The sequence below is a fragment of the Ursus americanus genome, chromosome 32 (assembly GCF_024610735.1).
Source record: "Ursus americanus isolate L20-20 chromosome 32, mUrsAme1.1.p, whole genome shotgun sequence".
Taxonomy (NCBI): domain Eukaryota; kingdom Metazoa; phylum Chordata; class Mammalia; order Carnivora; family Ursidae; genus Ursus; species Ursus americanus.
Genome location: NC_142158.1, coordinates 24227225 through 24244501, shown reverse-complemented (window position 1 = coordinate 24244501; position 17277 = coordinate 24227225). Strand labels below are relative to the sequence as shown.

The window sequence follows — 17277 nt, the reverse complement described above, 5'->3', positions numbered from 1 at the left end:
GACCCAGCAGGAGGGGCTGCTACCCTGGGCCCACACTTTTGAGAGCTGTATTCAGAGGGCCCGGCTCTGCCCCTTCACTGACCTTCCCTGTCCCAGCCTTCCCCATGGGACAAGGTGGGTCAAGGGGACAGATCCACTCAGAGCCTGTGCTTTACCCCACGCTTCCAGCATGCTCTGGGGATCCAGACCCTGGAGTTTGAACTCCCACACAGACACCCCTGCACCACCAGGGCCTGTGTGGCTAAGGTGAGCTATGCTGCCTGTGTAGACACTCCCAGGAATTAGAGGTGGGTGGAGGACGCTGTGGGGAGCGGCTTCCTGGGGCTGGATGTCCACAGGGGTGGAAGAAGCCTCTCCTAATGCTGCAGAGAACTGGGGGTGGGCTGAGGAGGGGGAGGGAGGCCAGAGGCTACCGCCCACACATACTGCCACCACACTCAGATGGACGCCAGAGCAGGGAGAATCCCAAGCTCAATTCTCGTTTTGCATTTGTCAGGGTAAGAGAGCGGAATCTATTTTATTTAACAACACGTTGGCTTGACTGGTACCTTTTAAATATTTGGAGGCGTGATGGTGGGGAGGTCAGCTGAATTTTCGCCCAGGCCCTGCAAAGGCTGGGGCGGGCCTAAACCTGAGCTAGCTTTTGGAGGTCTTGGTTCTCCAAAAGCCTGATTGGTTGGTAGTTGTCGCACTGGTGGGTAAATACATCTTCACTCTTAGTGCAAACGGAAGGAGGCTGTTACTCAGCTAAAGTCTAACCAGCCCATTCCTCAGTTAGAGTTTCTAATAAAAAAAAAAATTTTTTTTAAAAGATTTTATTTATTTATTTGACAGAGAGACAGCCAGCGAGAGAGGGAACACAAGCAGGGGGAGTGGGAGAGGAAGGAGCAGGGAGCCCGATGCGGGGCTCGATCCCAGGACCCTGGGATCACGCCCTGAGCCAAAGGCAGATGCTTAACGATGGAGCCACCCAGGCACCCACCCAAAACAATTTTTTAAACGTAGTCTAAATTCTAAAAAGTATGAAAGTTCTGCTTTGTATTTGGGTCTGTTCTACCAAGTAAAAATAGTGCTTTCTCTCTCTCCTGGCATATCAAAGAGGCAAACTGTGTTTCTTTGTTTTGTTTTGTTTTTTACTTGACCTACTCTGAAAGCCAGCAGTCAGCTGAATTAGGCAGGCGACCCCTAGGATTGCCACACTGAAGGCCGTGGACGGAAGGGGCCATTTCGTTGAGCTAGCTAAAGAAGGGATCTCTGTTTCACTGCACTGAACCCCATATTCAATACCGGATAGGTGACTTAGAAGTTCAGAAATTAATATGCGTTGGAAGAGAGTCATTGTTTCATAAAATAAGACCTGGCGTGAATATGATCACTTTCTCAATTGGTTTTCCATAAGAAACCTCAGGAGACAGGGAGGAAGAGACTTAGGGAGCAGGGACAGGGAGTGTGCCTGGGACCGGGCAGGGGTTTCACCCGCAGTAAATGGCAGACGACGTCAGTTCATCCAGCGGGGCAAAAACACGGGGATTAGAATCCTGGTTTTGTAGCTTACGATCTGTGTGACCTCTGATGGGTTTCAAACCTCTGTTTCCCAGTCTCCTCACACATGAAGTAGGGATAACGGTGCCCTCCCTCCTCATAGCGTAGGAATGGGGATTACCTTAGTTAACATCAGCGGAAACACTTAGGAGAGCAGCTGGCAGGTAGCAGGCGCTAGGGTTGTATTTGTTGAGGGCGCCTGGGCGGCTCAGACAGTTGAGCGTCCGTCCGACTCTTGATCTCAGTTCAGGTCTTGATCTCAGGGTCGCAAGTTCAAGCCTCACATTGGGTTCCATGGTGGACGTGGAGCCTAGTTAAACAAAAAAAGAGAAGTATTTTTTGAGTAACAGTAAAAAAGAAAGATGAAAAAATGAAAGTCTAAAGAGATGGTTGACTTGTTTTCGATCACATGGTAAATAGAAGACCCACCATCGAACACAGGTATTCGGACATCAGGCCTGTTTCTGAAAGTTGGCACGTGCCCAAGAGCTGATGTTGGCCAAAGTGAAAAAGATATTTGTGTCACTTACATCTCTAAAGGAGAGACTTAAAACAACTTAAAAAAAGTACTATAGTACAGTTATCCTGGTAAAAATTTATTTTTTGGCCTACCTCTTCTGTATTTTGCATTTTGCTTTTCACGTTGTTATGCCCTTTGCAAGTTAACTTCTTATTCCCAACCAATAAGTCAAGATGGCTCACTGCCTCACGTGAATTAACTACTCCAGAAAAAGGGCCCGTGCCCCCCCCCCCACACACCATTGTACTGTGAAGTGTCATTAGAAAAGTAATACAAATAGATGAAAGGAATTGGAGAAATGCACAAAAGCATGAAAAGGAAAATAAACCTCAACTATAATTGCACTACTCTTGAGATAAGCCCCGTTTGTGTGTGCCTGTGAAGAAATAAAGTCTACAGATTGGACGTAAGTTGCATACCCTGCTCTGTAATCTACTTTTTTTAAAATGAGCGTATCAAGAGTATTTTTCCAAATCACTGAAACAGTTTTTAAAAACAGAGCCCTGTGTATTACTCCAATATACAATTCTTTCAGTGGGACATTTAAGCTTTTCCAGATTTTTACTAGTATAGATGTAATTGGATGACATTGAAGTTTTCATGTGGTAGAATGCATTGGGCATAAACTAGGCCTGTTTTCTAGGCTGGGGGTTCATTATAAAGCAACAGAGGTCTTCCCTTCTCTTTCTAAGGAGCCACGTAGAGCTTTGAGTTGGGGCCATCTGGCCTTTCCTTGGTCCCAGGAGCAAGTTAATAGGTCTTTGCTTGCAAAAGTATGTGTTCAGGAAGGAAAGTCAACTGAAGTCCAATAAACTAGCAGTCCTAGAGAGAAAAGGGTTGCAGGTTTTGAACTCAGAGAGTGCAGAGGGAGAAGGGCCAGACCGGAAGCAGAAGGGTAGACTATTCCGAGACTGGGCACAAGGAGGGGTGGATTCCTCAGGAGGGAAGGAATCCTCAGGAGGCTGGTGGGGGCATCCTGGAGGTGCCAGAGCTTTGGATGGGGGCCTTCGAGGAAACCTGGGGATTATTCTACATCCCTGTGGCTGAGTTAGGTCCAGAAGGTTGTGAGGTCCATTCAAGCCTAGATCGTTAACTCCCAGGTACCGTACCTTCTCCTAAATTCCTGTACTACCTAAACGGAAGGATTGTCCACTATCCCAAAGGACAACAGAGAAACCTAGAACTCAGAAAAATGCCTGACGGAGTGCCCTACCAGCCCTGGCTACTGGTGATAAACCAGATTTCATTTGTTTAGAGAGAATATGTGGTACCTGGGCATCAGATGGACTTCGTGCCTGGGGCGCCTGGCTGGCTCCGTCAGTAGAGGCTGCGATTCTCCATCTCGGGGTCGTGAGTTTGGGGGCCACGTTGGGCACAGAATATTAAAAAAATAAAATAAAAGAGTGCTAAGGTGGACTTCATGCCTGTTACTGAAGTAACACTACTCTTACAGGTGTGACTTAGTACGCCAGATTATCTGCTTAGGATACATTCCTAGAAATGAAATTATGTAAAAATTCCAAACGGTTTGAAGTTTTTTGTATATGTTGTGTCTTATTTACAAGTTTCTGTATTTTTGAAGTCCACTGATTATCCCCCACAAAAGATTGTGAAGGAAAGGAGGAAGAGCAAAATGAGCCAAGCTTATCGATCATTAAGTATAATGGACCTTTAAGTGTAAATTTCCATTTGTAATCTACCCCCTCCCAGAAGATTTCAGTTACTGCATTATGTTATTGATAAGCCCGGGAGATAAGTGTTAAATATTTAAGCAAACAACACACATTTCCACAAGAGAAAGTGACATATACGTTATCGGTTATGCAGGCTGTCAAGAAACTATCTAAAAGACTGGAATCAGACCCTAGAAAAAATAGAAGCAAATCTGAACCAGCCCCCAAATGCGCTTAAAATCTCAGTATCTTCTCAGTGGTCTTAGGACAAAACCCAACTCCTTGGCAGACACTCCAGTTGTATGACCTTGGGCAAGTTACTTAACTTCTCTGGGCCTCACCTTCTTCCTCCCTAAGCAATGGGTAATCAGGGTGGGCTTCATGGTGGGGGCAGGAGGATGAGAGAGTTAATACATATGATGTACTAGAAAAGTGCCGGAATGTCGTGAGTACACCGCATACTATCCAAGGAGGACCCCTCCCTCCTGATGCCCCAGGGTCATCTCTCCCTCACCTTGGCCTCAGCTCCAGTGAAATATTTGCCATACTCTGACCTTTCCATGCTGTCATTTTTCTCACCTTTGTGCATGCTTTTCCACCTGGAAAGGATCTCTACCCTCTTCTTTTCCTAGCGTGCTCCTATCATCCTTCCAGATTTAGCTCCTGGGCTACCCCTCCCTGTGCAAAGCCCCTTCTGTGTGAGCTGGGCACTCCTCTTATGTTCAGTTATGAGATTTAGCAGAGTATATTTTAACTGCTCATTGCACTGCTGTACCCCACCCCCAGATGAGCCCCCTGAGCCCAGGGGACATGCCACATTTATTGTCATATCTCCAGGGTCCAGCCCAGTGTGGCCCATCATAGATACTCAATATATTATCATTGGCTTGATGACTGCAGTTGTCGTAGGGTCATGGAATGGAAAATGGGGCTGCTTTATATTTGCAAAGTGTTTTCAAACATTCCCACAGACGTCTCATTTGATTTACGTGGATCAAACAAGCAGAGATCATTTCCGCCTTTGCTCATGTGGAAACCAAGGCCCTGGACGCGGGAACGGGAGCCTCGCTGCTCTCACCCCCTCCTGGCGGCGTGTTCTGGGCATTCCGCGGCTCTGTCTCCCTAAAGCTTTCTCTAGAAGGCACTCTCTGTGCTTCTGACCAAGGGCTGACCTCTCCGAGGAGGAGTTACAAGAAAGTTGGAAAGGGCAGCGTAAATCCTGGAGACAAATGAGCTGGCTGGACATGTGGAGTGGGCTGCTGGAGGAGAGGACACAGAAGGCCACCGTCTGGGGAGGTGCTTTGGGAAGGGGAAGGAGTGGGTTGGGGGACAGGCCCTGCCTCTGGGTTGGAGATGTGGCCCTGTTACCACTTCCACAGAGGGCGCTGGCCAACAAAACTGTGTAGGTCCTCTTTCCTCCGTGCCTGCCTCTTGAGGCCTCAAGACCCTTCACACCTGCCTCTCTGAGTCTTGCCCATGGCCACGCGGAGGTGATTCAGGGCTCACGAACCACATGGCAATAGCCACATGCCTTCTGTTCTCTGACACACTGTGAACTTTCCACTCAGGCCGTGATCGAGACCCCACTAGTTCTCTGCCTCTGCTAAACCATCATACGGGGGTTGAGAAGCTCTCTGGGGCAGGACGGATCTACCCTTGAATTGTTGCTTTTGTGTCCAAGAAGTTGGAAGGCTCTTCCTCTTCAGAATCTCCTTCCCCAGACACCAGGGTGCAAGGGGCTGTGACAGACAGCGTGTGATCTCATGACCCTCCCCAGAGCCTAATTAAATGATATTTTATTAGAAGTTGTGAAACATTGAGCTGAAGTGTTGTGTCAGGCTGCCCCTGGCTTTCAGTCCCTTCTGGGGGCAAGCATGGAGGGTGATCATTCTTGATAGCTGACTTCTCCAAATCTTCAAGTCATCCTGCCCAGTGTCACCTCACTTGTTTCTCACCACCCTGAAGTTGAAACATATAAAATTTGAAACAACAGAAAGTTGCCCAGATGGGGAGCAAGGAGATCAGAAACTTGGGAGCTCCTGATGGCAGATACGGGGTTCTTTCCTTGCTCCTCTGAGGACATTCCAACCAGGACCCACATAACTCCCAATCCGAGGCTGGCCTGTCAGGATGATTCGTGGAAGCATGAGTTGGCATGCCTCGGAGCAAGAGGCTTCTGAACTCAAATTCTGAAGATGAGTTTATAAAGAAAAGGAGTGAACTTTTATACCAGGTTCAACAGAGGCAAAATCCGCTATGAATTCAAAGAGCATGAGCTCTTTGGGCAGAGGAGCCGTCAATGTTCATGAATCGTAGTCTCAAAGGAAAAGGTGTCCTGCGTTTACAGTGATGGCCCACTCTGACCAGGCCAGTCGCTAGCAGGAAGGAGACACTAGGTGAGCACAGTAGGTGCTCAAGACAAATCAGCTGACCAGATGAAAGGAATTCTGAGGTAATGAATGTCGCACCTCGCGAGGAGCCTGGTCCGTGGGGGAAAGGAGCGTTCAGCTAGCAAAACTTGTGGAAGCCGTGGAGGCCAGTGTTTCCCTAAACTAATCTAGCAGTGTAATCAAAATCAAGGTGCACGAAGGGGATGATTTGTTGAACTATTGTGAAACCAATCCCACTTCTCATTCTGGCCGTTTAAAAGACAAGAGGGGGAAGAAAGTAGCTTTTAGGTGGTCTTTAAATGCAGTTAAGAAAGGAGGACTTCACCCTAGACTTCCTCATGCTTTCTGGCTGACAAGTACAGGCTAGCTGGAAACTTTGGTGGGTTTGTGAAGTTCAGGCCACTGGTACACCAAAATTGCACCATATTTGCAAATCTTGTGTAAGTTCACAATGGGGCATTGTCTTCTCTGCTCCGGGGCATGAGGGGTTGTCTGGAAAAGGTTAGTTGTTGCCATTAGGGTACCTGGTGTAGCCAAGACTACAGTGTAATGTGAAGCAGAAATAAACCATGGGCTCTCGACATGTTTGCCAAGTGATTTACAAATGTGTTTACTTAAAAAGTAAGCATAACACATAATCTTGTATAATATTATGTCTGGGGAAGGTTTGTGACTCTACTATAAAATTCAAGTAATTGCTTCGCATCTACCTAATAGGATCTTAGACCAATTTTTAGTTTTATCCAAATGCATTTCAGTATACTAAATAAATCTTGATGTCCTGATCTTTTACTTCTACTTCATTTGCCAAATTCTTTTTTTTTTTTTCTTGGCATATTTGAAACTAGTTTTGATTAAGAGAAACAGCATTAGCCTTGGAAGCTATAATAGCAAAGTGCCGTTGGGAATTTTCCAGTGAAGTAGATGGAGGAGGGAGGCATTGATGATGAGGGGCGGCCATCTTGTATTTTTTGGTATTTCACAGTGCTTTGAGAGGTAGGCAATGTGTAGCTTGGAAACAGTGAGTCAAATAATCATAGACCTAATGAAATCATCTGGTCCAGTTTCCAGGCTTTAGGCAACTGAATGTCTAAATCTTCTAAGACACACAATAGTGATTTCTCAATGTGAAGATCTCCGAGGATAGAGGCATCACTGTCTGGCTCAGTAGCCTTTTAACCAGAGAGTTAACAAACATTTTTCCTATGTCCAACTGAAACTTTTCTTTCATTTCCTAAATGAGAAATGGAAAATAATGGATCAGTCTTCTTAGACAAATAGATCAATGGACCCGACACCCATTCCTAATCACTTTTTCCCTTCTTGTCTCCACCGTAAAAGCTGGGAAGGTGAACCACTCACTTTTTCAACTTTCTTTGTAGGTAGAAGTGATGCTGTGAAAATGCAGGCTACTGTTCAGTGGATGAATATCTGCTGGGGGCGGTGATGGAGCAAGGCTCTGGATAAGCTTCTGTTTTCCTTTTCTCCTGTCTTACATGCATATATGGTGCCTGGAGTTACAGCTTCCATCTTGGAGTCATGAGGGAAAGGCCAAGAGAATCACATGGACAGTAGCCCTACATTTTTGAGCTATTGAACCACTGCCAGCGACCACTAGCCTTCAGACTTCTAGTAAGATAAATCCACCCCTGTTTGAAATACAAATCAAAACCATGCTGAGATACCACCTCACACCAGTCAGAATGGCTAAAATTAACAACTTAGGAAACAACAGATGTTGGTGAGGTTGTGGAGAAAGGGGAGACCCTCTTGCACTGTTGGTGGGAATGCAAACTGGTGTAGCCACTCTGGAAGACAGTATGAAGTTTCCTTAAAAAGGTAAAAATAGAGCTACCCTATGATCCAGCAAGTGTACTACGAGGTATCTACCCAAAGGATACAAAAATGCACACTCAAGGTATGTGTATATCTGATGCTTACAGCAACATTATCAACAATAGCCAAACTATGGAAAGAGCCCAAATGCCCTGATGAATAGATTTAAAAAATGTGGTGTACACACACACACACACACACACACACACACACACACACACACACAGAGGAATATTACTCAGCCCTCAAAAAGAATGAAATCGTGCCATTTGCAACAATGTGGATGGAGCAAGAGTGTAGTATGCTAAGTGAAATAAGTCATTGGAGAAAGACAAATACTATGTGACTTCACTCACATGTGGAATTTAAGAAACTAAGCAGATGAACATTTGGGAGGGGGAAAAAGAGAGAGGGGGAAATCATAAGACACTCTTAACTATAGAGAACAAAAATTGAGGGTTGATGGAGGGAGGTGGGTAGGGGATAGATGGGGGATTGGCATTAAGGAGGACACCTGTTATGATGAGCACTGGGTATTATATGTAAACGAGGGACCACTGAACTGTACTGCTGAAACCAACACTGAACTGTATGTCAACTAACTAGAATTTAAATATTTAAAGAAAAAGAAAAAAGATAAATCCATTCCTGTTCCTTTAAGCCGCTTTGGTTGGGTTTTCTATGATTTGCAGTTGACCTCAATTCTATCTGAAATGCATCATCTAAAAGACTTCATATGGCCCAAGAGACATAAATCTATTCCACTTCTCAAGACAGGCTCTGTTCTCCCGCTGCACTTTTGTGAGTGCCTTTGTTCCCCAATCAAATCAGACTCTTGAAGGCATTGGTTCCTTGGTTGCTTTTCTCTTTTGATCCTGGGTTTACCTCCCTCTCTGCCCCTCATCCCTAAATCTCCCATCTTTAAGGGCACATCCTTGTCGGTAGTCTTTCCCACAGACCGAGCCCTGCATAATTCCCCAGCAAGACACTTAGCATTGCTGTTGCCTACACTTTCTTGTGTGGTCTCAACTGTAATAACATTGTCTCTGTAAATGCATTTTTACTTGTGAAACCACACGTCCTGGAGTGTGTGTGTGTGTGTGTGTGTGTGTGGTGGTGGTGCTGGTGCTGGGAAGACAATAATAAAATTAGTCTCTCTTAGTTTACTGTTTGTTGGAAGAATAAAGTCACTGCACCTTCCCGTGTGAGCTTCCTCATGGAACAAATTTTCCAGCTATCGGACAGCTCATCTGCTCCTCCAGTCCCTCTGCCGGAAGCACAAAAGACGGGCAGGAGAAGTACACTGAGTGGGGTGAACAAACTACTTGAAGTAGCCATGTTACCTAGTAAATGTGAGCATTGCTTCTCCTAGCTTGCCAGTAACCATGGAGCTTCTGTAAATAAGAAGTAGCTTCTGGGAAGCAGTGGTTCTAACTCCAGAAGTTTCTTTACAATCACAGCTCTGTTCATGCACAATATTTTTTATGAGACTCCGTTTCTCTTTAAGGCAAGACAAATTTTGGGGGTGGCTGGGTGGTTCAGTCGGTTGGGCATCTGTCTTTGGCTTAGGTCATGATCCCAGGGTCCTGGGATCGAGCCCTGCATCAGGCTCCTTGCTCAGCGGGGAGGCTGTTTCTCCCTCTGCCTGCTGATCCCCCTGCTTGTGCTCTCTCTCTCTGTCAAATAAATAAATAAAATCTTAAAAAAAATTTTTTTAAAAAATAAAACAAGAAAAATGATCCCTAGGAATCAAGTAGTTATGAAATAAAATAAGATGGTTGTAGATGATCTTTCAGGCTCCTTCTAGCTTCAAATTTATTATTATAATGAACTTTTTAGACGTTTGCTTGATAAAACACATCTCCCCTGAATGATCAAATGATATTTTAGGGTACTAAGCAAAATCTATTTCCCTCTCTTCCTGAAGAGGTCAGCCCCAACACCATTAGATGAAGCCAAGGAGAGTAGAAGTTAACAATGGGGGAAATGAGGCAGACATGACGGCCCAGAATGGGAAATCAGAGCCCAAGGAGGTTGAAGAGGGCATCCCCATGAAGAGGTAGCCCAACGTGGAGGGTCAGAGACCCCAGTGAGGGACACTGATCAAATAAATAAATATATTAAGAGTAATGGAAACCATGTATATTGATCTGCCTGGGCTGCCATACACCAAGTACGATACACCAAGTGGCTTAACCATCAGAACTGTATTTTCTCCAGTTCTGGAGGCTGGAATTCTGTCAGGGTGCCAGCAAGGTCACGGGCTCTTCATGGCTCACATACAGCTGCCTTTTTGCTTTGTCCTCACACGGCAGACAGCTCTGCTGTCTTCCTCTTCTTGTAAGGGCACTAAACCCATCACGAGGGTACCACCATCATGACCTCATCTAAATCTAATTACTTCCCAAAGGCCCCGTCTCCAGATACCATCACATTGGGGGTTAAGGCTTCAACACAAGAATTTGGTCGAGGGGGAGGGTGAGGGAGGGGACACAATTCAGTCCCTAATACCGTGTTTCTCACTACCAGAGAAGGGAGGTACGAATTAAAATAGTAGAGAAAACTGGATAAATCTGTGGGAGTAAAGTGCAAAAATTGGTACAAACCCACAGTTTTCTCTCTATATCTTTTAAATTTTATTTTTTTGAGAGAGAGAGCACAAGCAGGGGGAAGGGCAGAGGGAGAGTGAGAAGCAGAGTCCCCGCTGAGCAGGGAGCCTGACGCAGGGCTGGATCCCAGGATCCTGAGATCATGACCTGAGCCGAAGGCAGACGCTTAACCGACTGAGCCACCCCGGCGCCCTCAGTTTTCTCTACATCGGCAGACACAGAAATACAGATGCAAACATGTGTGTGAACACGTGTATCTGCATATATATTCCTGAAGCAGCACTGCCAGAAGAAATGAGTATCCTTGGGGTCCCATCTTGGCCTCCCCACTAAATGGAACCAGAGCTCCTTGAAGAAATGGCTAATTCCAGGGTTGGGGCAAGCAAAATACAGTATTTTTGTGCTGGAAATGAAAGAAATGGTCAAGGAATGATGGAGTGATGTAAAAAAACACAGAAGCCACCTTAAATGGACTCCTACTGACCAAATGTAGGATAATTTGAACCTTAAGATAAATCATTTTAAAAGTGGATTTAACCCATCAAAGAAAATAGCAAACTAGGAATCCTTATATATTCTTAAATAAAAATGTGATGATGAATGGAATATTTACATGGCTTCAAAATACCACCTACAAAATGTTGAAGTCATCAGAATGGGGATAAAGGAGTAGCTTGGCAGGTGAGGAAGCCTGGTGAACATTATCTTAAGCCGTTGAACTGAAGAGCGCCTGTCGGGGGGCAAAATGAAATCCTCCGCCACTGAATGGGGTGCAGAAAGAACAGAGCACAACTTCTGTTCCTCCTGCCGAAGATACGTAACCTGAATCTAGCCACGGAGAGTAGTTCATAAATCCACATTGAGGTATGCCCTCGAAAGTAACCGTCCTGCCTGCCTCAAAAGTATGTCAGGCTCATGAAAACCAAAGATCGAGGAACTGTTTCTGACAGAAGAAATGTGATTCTGGACTGGATCCTTGTGCTGTACAGTTTTGGGACGTTATGAAAACAGATGGAGGGGCACCTGGCTGGCTCAGTCCGTAGAGCATGCCACTCTTGATCTTGGGGTCGTGAGTTCGAGCACCATGTTGGGGTAGAGATGACTGAGAACAGCAACTGGAGAATCTCGTATAGACCCTGAAGATTGGAGGGTGGTAGTGGATCAATGTTAACTTCCTGATTTTGATGGTTGTGTTGTGGTCCTGTAGGAGGATGTCTGCGATCTAGGAAAAAATCCACATGAAAGTATTTGGGGGGATGGGGTATCAGGGCAGCACTTACCCTCAAATTACAGAAAAGAAGTTTTGTGCTGTAGCTGTGATTTTTCTGTAAATTTGTGATTATTTTGAAATTAGAAAAAAATTAAAATAAGGTTTTTAGGAGTCCAAAACCAAACCCAATACATCTTAAAAGCAAGATCAGTTAAGTTTCCATTATCAAAAAGCTGCCAGCTGGAACCCCTAGAATGTACCACACCAACAGTGAACCCTGATGTAAACTATGGATTTGGGGTGATTACGATGTGTCGATGTCGGTTCATCAGCTGTGACAAATGAACCAGCCTGGTGGGGGCTGTGGGTACTGGGGGAGACCATGCATGTGTGAGGGCAAGAAGGATACTGTACTTTCTTCCCCGTGTTGGTATGAAGCTAAAACTGGTCTAAAAAATAAAGTCTTTAAGGGTGCCTGGGTGGCTCAGTCAGTTAAGTGTCCTGGGATCGAGTCCCTGCTCGGGGGAGGGGGTGTCCCCTGCTCAGCGGGGAGTCTGCTTCTCCCTCACCCTCTCCCCCTGCTCATGCTCTATCATTCTCAAATAAATAAAATCATAAAAAAAAAAGCAGACAGCAACCTATTTGTTGTAGAGTTTGCAACATACAAACGTAGCCTTATTAGAGGACGCAAGTATATTCTTAGCCTACCCGACAGGCACTTACTAGACACCTATTTAATGCAAAGCTAAATGCTAGAAGGGTTTTTTTTTTTTTTTTTTTTTTTTAACCAGTCCAGTGTGTACTCTGCCTGCAAGGAACTTACCAGCTAGTTACAAATGCATGCCCCTGACCGCAATTCCATCCCGTGTGATTCTAGTGAGTCAAACGTTTATTTCAACCTGTCCCTAAAACTACACACATGTTAACAACTAACTGCAGGAAGGAAAGGAAATTGAGCTAAGAGCCCCGAGCTGACTTAATAACACAAAAGAAAGCAGACACCTTCACAGCAAACCGTGGATTCCTAGAGGCGGGCTCTCGGGGCAGGTGTCTGTCACGCGTCGTGTCGCGCACGTCATTATAATACCCACCGCGTAGGTAGGTACAGACACTTGATAGACTCTCTCCGGTGACTTTTTTCTTTTATCTTCACCGTGGAATTGATGACACCTACGTGGAAATTAGACTTGCCAAATAAGGAACTCTTTATTTTTTGAAGCAATGGACGCTTCTTCAAAGTCCGCTTGCCGGGTGGGTGATGACACCTCAAAGAGGGACATGTGCTTCGCTTCCTCAGATCGTCTCTTGTTCCTCAGGCAGCTGGCTTTGAAGTGCGTGCCCACCCCTCACTCCCTGCTTTGGTTTCCACTCGTAAAACCCAAGTCCAGATGCTAGCCTATCTCCAGTCAAAATTCTCCAGAAGCCCCCCAATGTAAATGTCTTCCTTCACCCAAAGAATGTATGAGGAGCTGTAATGAGATTCTTATCTGATATTAAAACAACGTGCGCAAAACAGAAAAATCTAAGGTTTTCAGCTTAAATATACAGGGAAGAGGTATTTTTCATTTTTTAAAAAGATTTTATTTATTTATTTGACAGAGAAAGACAGCCAGAGAGAGAGGGAACACAGCAGGGGGAGTGGGAGAGGAAGAGGCAGGCTCCCAGCAGAGGAGCCCGATGTGGGGCTCGATCCCAGGACTCCGGGATCACGCCCTGAGCCGAAGGCAGACGCTGAACGACTGAGCCACGCAGGTGCCCCGGTATTTTTCATGTTTGAATTTAGACCTTGGATAACCCTGTGTCACTTCGTGAAGGTTGTACAACCAGATCTTGGGTGATAATCCTGTCTGTGATCGGCTAAACCAGGTCTTTCTTTCATTTTGGTAAAACCACACTCTTGCTTCTGAGTTTGTTATATTTTTTAAAGATTTTATTTATTTGGCGGGGGGGAGAGAGGGCACGCACAAGCAGGGGAGCAGCAGGCAGGGGGAGGGGGAGAGGTGCGGGGCTTGATCCCAGGACCCTGGGATCATGACCTGAGCCGAAGGCAGACGCTGAACTGACTGAGCCACCCAGGTGCCCCTTATTTTGTTATTTTTGTCAGTGCTCATGGGTTCTTCAACTTCACCTGTCTAACAGAGGTCTTGAGCAGTTTCCTGCCCTCCAGACATCAAACTAGGCACTGAGATCCGTGAATTAACAAGATGGTTACGTTTCCTGCCCTCCAAGAGCTCCACTTCATCCTGTGATAACCCGATGCTGGGCTGTAGGGCCACATGCAGATACGGGGGAACTTGGAATGTCTACCCACAGGCAGGGGTACGAGTGAAACAAATGACTACGTGAAGTTACGGAAACCTTACTGGACATCACTGAAGGGAGAGGACTGATCAACACCGACCTTGGTTGGGCTGCAACCACATTTTCTAGAAAAACAGGGAATGGACAACTTTTTGTTTGTTTTTGTTTAATCTACATAGTCCATGGGAATCTCCCTTGGTTTTCATATAGAATGATGACTCTATCTGGTTTGCTGTTTTCTAGAAGTTGGGATACATTTGCCTCCTTCCATCCATGTTCTCCCACCAGGTTTTTCTTTTTTTAAAAATTTATTTTATTTTATTTTTTTACAATTTTATTTATTTGAGAGAGAGAGAGAGAGCATAAGCAGGGGGGAGCAGCAGACTCCCTGCTGAGCAGGGAGCCTGACTTGGGGCTCAATCCCGGGACTCCAGGATCATGACCTGAGCTGAAGGCAGATGCTTAACTAAGCCACCCATGTGCCCCCCCACTTTTTAAAAAGATTTTATTTTTTTAACTAATCTCTGCACCCAGCGTGGGGCTCAGACTCACAACCCTGAGATCAAGAGTCGTACGCTCCACTGACTGAGCCAGCCAAGTGCCCCACCCATCAGGTTTCCTTAACACTGACATCCATCAGACACTTGATTCAGAAATCGGGTGAGACTGAGGTGAGCGACCCCTTTGGAAAAAAGGGAAGCTAATTATCTGCTCCGTGGGGGCTTTGGATTTATGTGAATGTGTATAGCATAACACGATCAGGAGGGAATACTCTAGATAAGCATTCTGGGAGGCAGCAAGGAAAAGAACGTGGCCTTTGGCACCACACTGGCCACGTTTATGTGATCATGGGCAGGTTACTGGAACTCTGGGATTCTCAGCCCTCTCATCTGTGGAATGTAGGTGGTAGTTAATCTATCAGATGGAGCTCTTGTGAGAATTCAGATGAGATCATGTATGTAAAGGGCCTGAGCATGAATCGATGTACCTTGAGACCACCCCTGTGTATCAGTCCTACCTTGGGTGTATGTGGGTGTATGTGTTCTAATCCATTCCAGTCTCTTACGTGTGAACACACTTAATGACAGTTAATCAGCTGTTGCATGAGTTAGGCTAGGCTGGGGTCTACCCAGTAACAAGCAGCCCCTAAATCTCAGTGCCTTTCGAAGAATCTCAAAAGGTTTTTTGCTTGCTTTGTTTTACTGAAGCAGAGGCCACTGCAGGCCTGTGTGACTCTGGAGGGAGACTCTCCTCCTTCAGCTGGCTTGGCAAGACCCCTCCTTCTGGAAATAGCTCCCGTGATGCTGAGGTAGGAGAACTGTGTAACTCACTGCGGGTGATCAGATGCCTTGGCTCAGAAACAAAGCCACTGACACTGACTTTTCACTGGTAAAGACAAGATGTGTGGCCATGCCTGAACTCGGGGAGCTAAAGAAATGCAATCCTCTGTGGTCCCCGAAAGAGAACCGTGAATACTGCTGAACAGCACTGAGGGTGCTGGTCTACCACCATGAGTGATGGGGCAGTGCCAGGGTGGGGTGGGGCGGGGCGGGGGTGTGCCTGCGTACATTCTCAAAGTGACTAGAAAAGGCATTTGAATTCTAAACTTTGCAAACGACTTACATGTTTTTGCTTCTGTGGCCATTCCAGTCATTTCTGAAAATGATACTGTTTTAAAGTAACAAGGCTGTTTTCTTTATGTTGCTATTAGCATGCTTTCTCTTCCCTGTTTTTCATCTTTTCTGCACTTTTGTGACTCAGAGAAGTGGCAATAGACGGTACCAAGCACACAGTCTGCTGATTATCACCATCGTAAAGAAACCACGCTTGCAAAGGCAATGAATTGATATGTTTCACGTCCAAAGTCACAAGGCAGGGAGGGAGGGAGGAAGAGACTTCCATGCCCGCTGCCATCAGCCACAAGAGTACATTTATTACTTCCTTGAGAAAAGTTGGCCCCAGAACAGTTATTCATGTTTGCTGGCAGTTTCTAAAGGTGATTACCGCTTTTAGCCTCAGACTGTAGTCATGTACGGAAGGTTAGGAGCGAAAATGGTGCAGAACAATGCCAGGCACAACCAAAGAAAAGATCCTGACTGCAGGTGACCTCCCGGTGTCCGCCCAAAGAGAGAAAGCATAAAACTACAACTCCTCTTTTGAAACTCAGCTCCACCGCAGAATCATTCCTAATCCCCAATCGGAATTCATCATTTCTGTAGCTTTTTATACTTCTTGTGCTAGGTGGTCAAATTCATATTAGTATCATTTCTAAAATAACTGGATTTTGATCTCCCTGAAGACATGGCTCTGGAATTATTCAGATCTTACTGCCTTATTGCCCCGGCACCTAAACCGAGAGACTTCTAAGACAGAAGAAGGACAAAAGAAGTCTTTGCTGAATTCAACAGCAGCCCTGCATTCACTTTAAAAACCCAAGCTGTAGTACTTGCTTTCCCCCTTGCTGCGTTTTAAAATTACAGAGCAACATCTATATGCGAAGAAGGAAGATGGGGACAGTCTGTGTTTGTATTCTCAGTCCAATACACACACCATGCCAAAGAGAGAATTTGATTCCATTTTAGAGCCGAGATCTCCGGTCCAATTTAATTTGATCCCCAAATGACCAAGCTGATTGTCAGCTCCAGCCTTTCTTCGAAGGAAACCTTAATCCCTCGTAATTTGCCATGAAATTAGTGGGAGTTGGCTGTTTTAGGCATGAATAGCGTGGGTCTTGTTCAAATCTCCCCAGGCCTTATTTCGGCAAGGTGGGGACGGGGCTGGCCACCCCGAAGAGGAGCAGGTGTAATGAGGATTAGGTCACATGGTGGAAAGGGGGCTGCGGTGGGCAGGCAGCTGGTGAAATCCCAGGTGTGTGTGAGTTGGCAGGGGTACAAAGAGAGGAGGGCTGCAAACAGCTCAAAGTCCCTGGGCTGTGCAGCTGCCTGTTTGGCACTTGCTTCGGACCCACCTGTAGTGTTGACGGGCACAACCCACTCCTAGGAGCGGGGCAACATGAAAGGTCTCCCGTGAGCAGCAGCACCCCGCCCGTCCCGGGCAGAAGGCTGCAGGAACAAGGCTGTGCAGGGGCTGCCAGGGAAAAGATCTCCTTGCACTCTGTCATCTCCGAATGCTTAAGACAGGGCAGGCCTGGCTTTTCTTTCTCAAAAGGCGGCCTTTGGAGGACTAAGATAAAGCT

General features: G+C 45.9%; 1 long non-coding RNA gene across 1 annotated transcript in view; it reads right to left on the bottom strand.

The window, feature by feature from the left end:
• Nucleotides 1–1651: 1651 nt before the first annotated feature.
• The window catches only part of LOC148107330 (uncharacterized), a 41073-nt gene continuing 25447 nt past the window's right edge, over nt 1652–17277 (bottom strand). The window contains exon 3 of the long non-coding RNA XR_015722555.1: nt 1652–1852. This is a non-coding gene — a long non-coding RNA (uncharacterized LOC148107330). The remainder of the gene's footprint in view (nt 1853–17277) is intronic.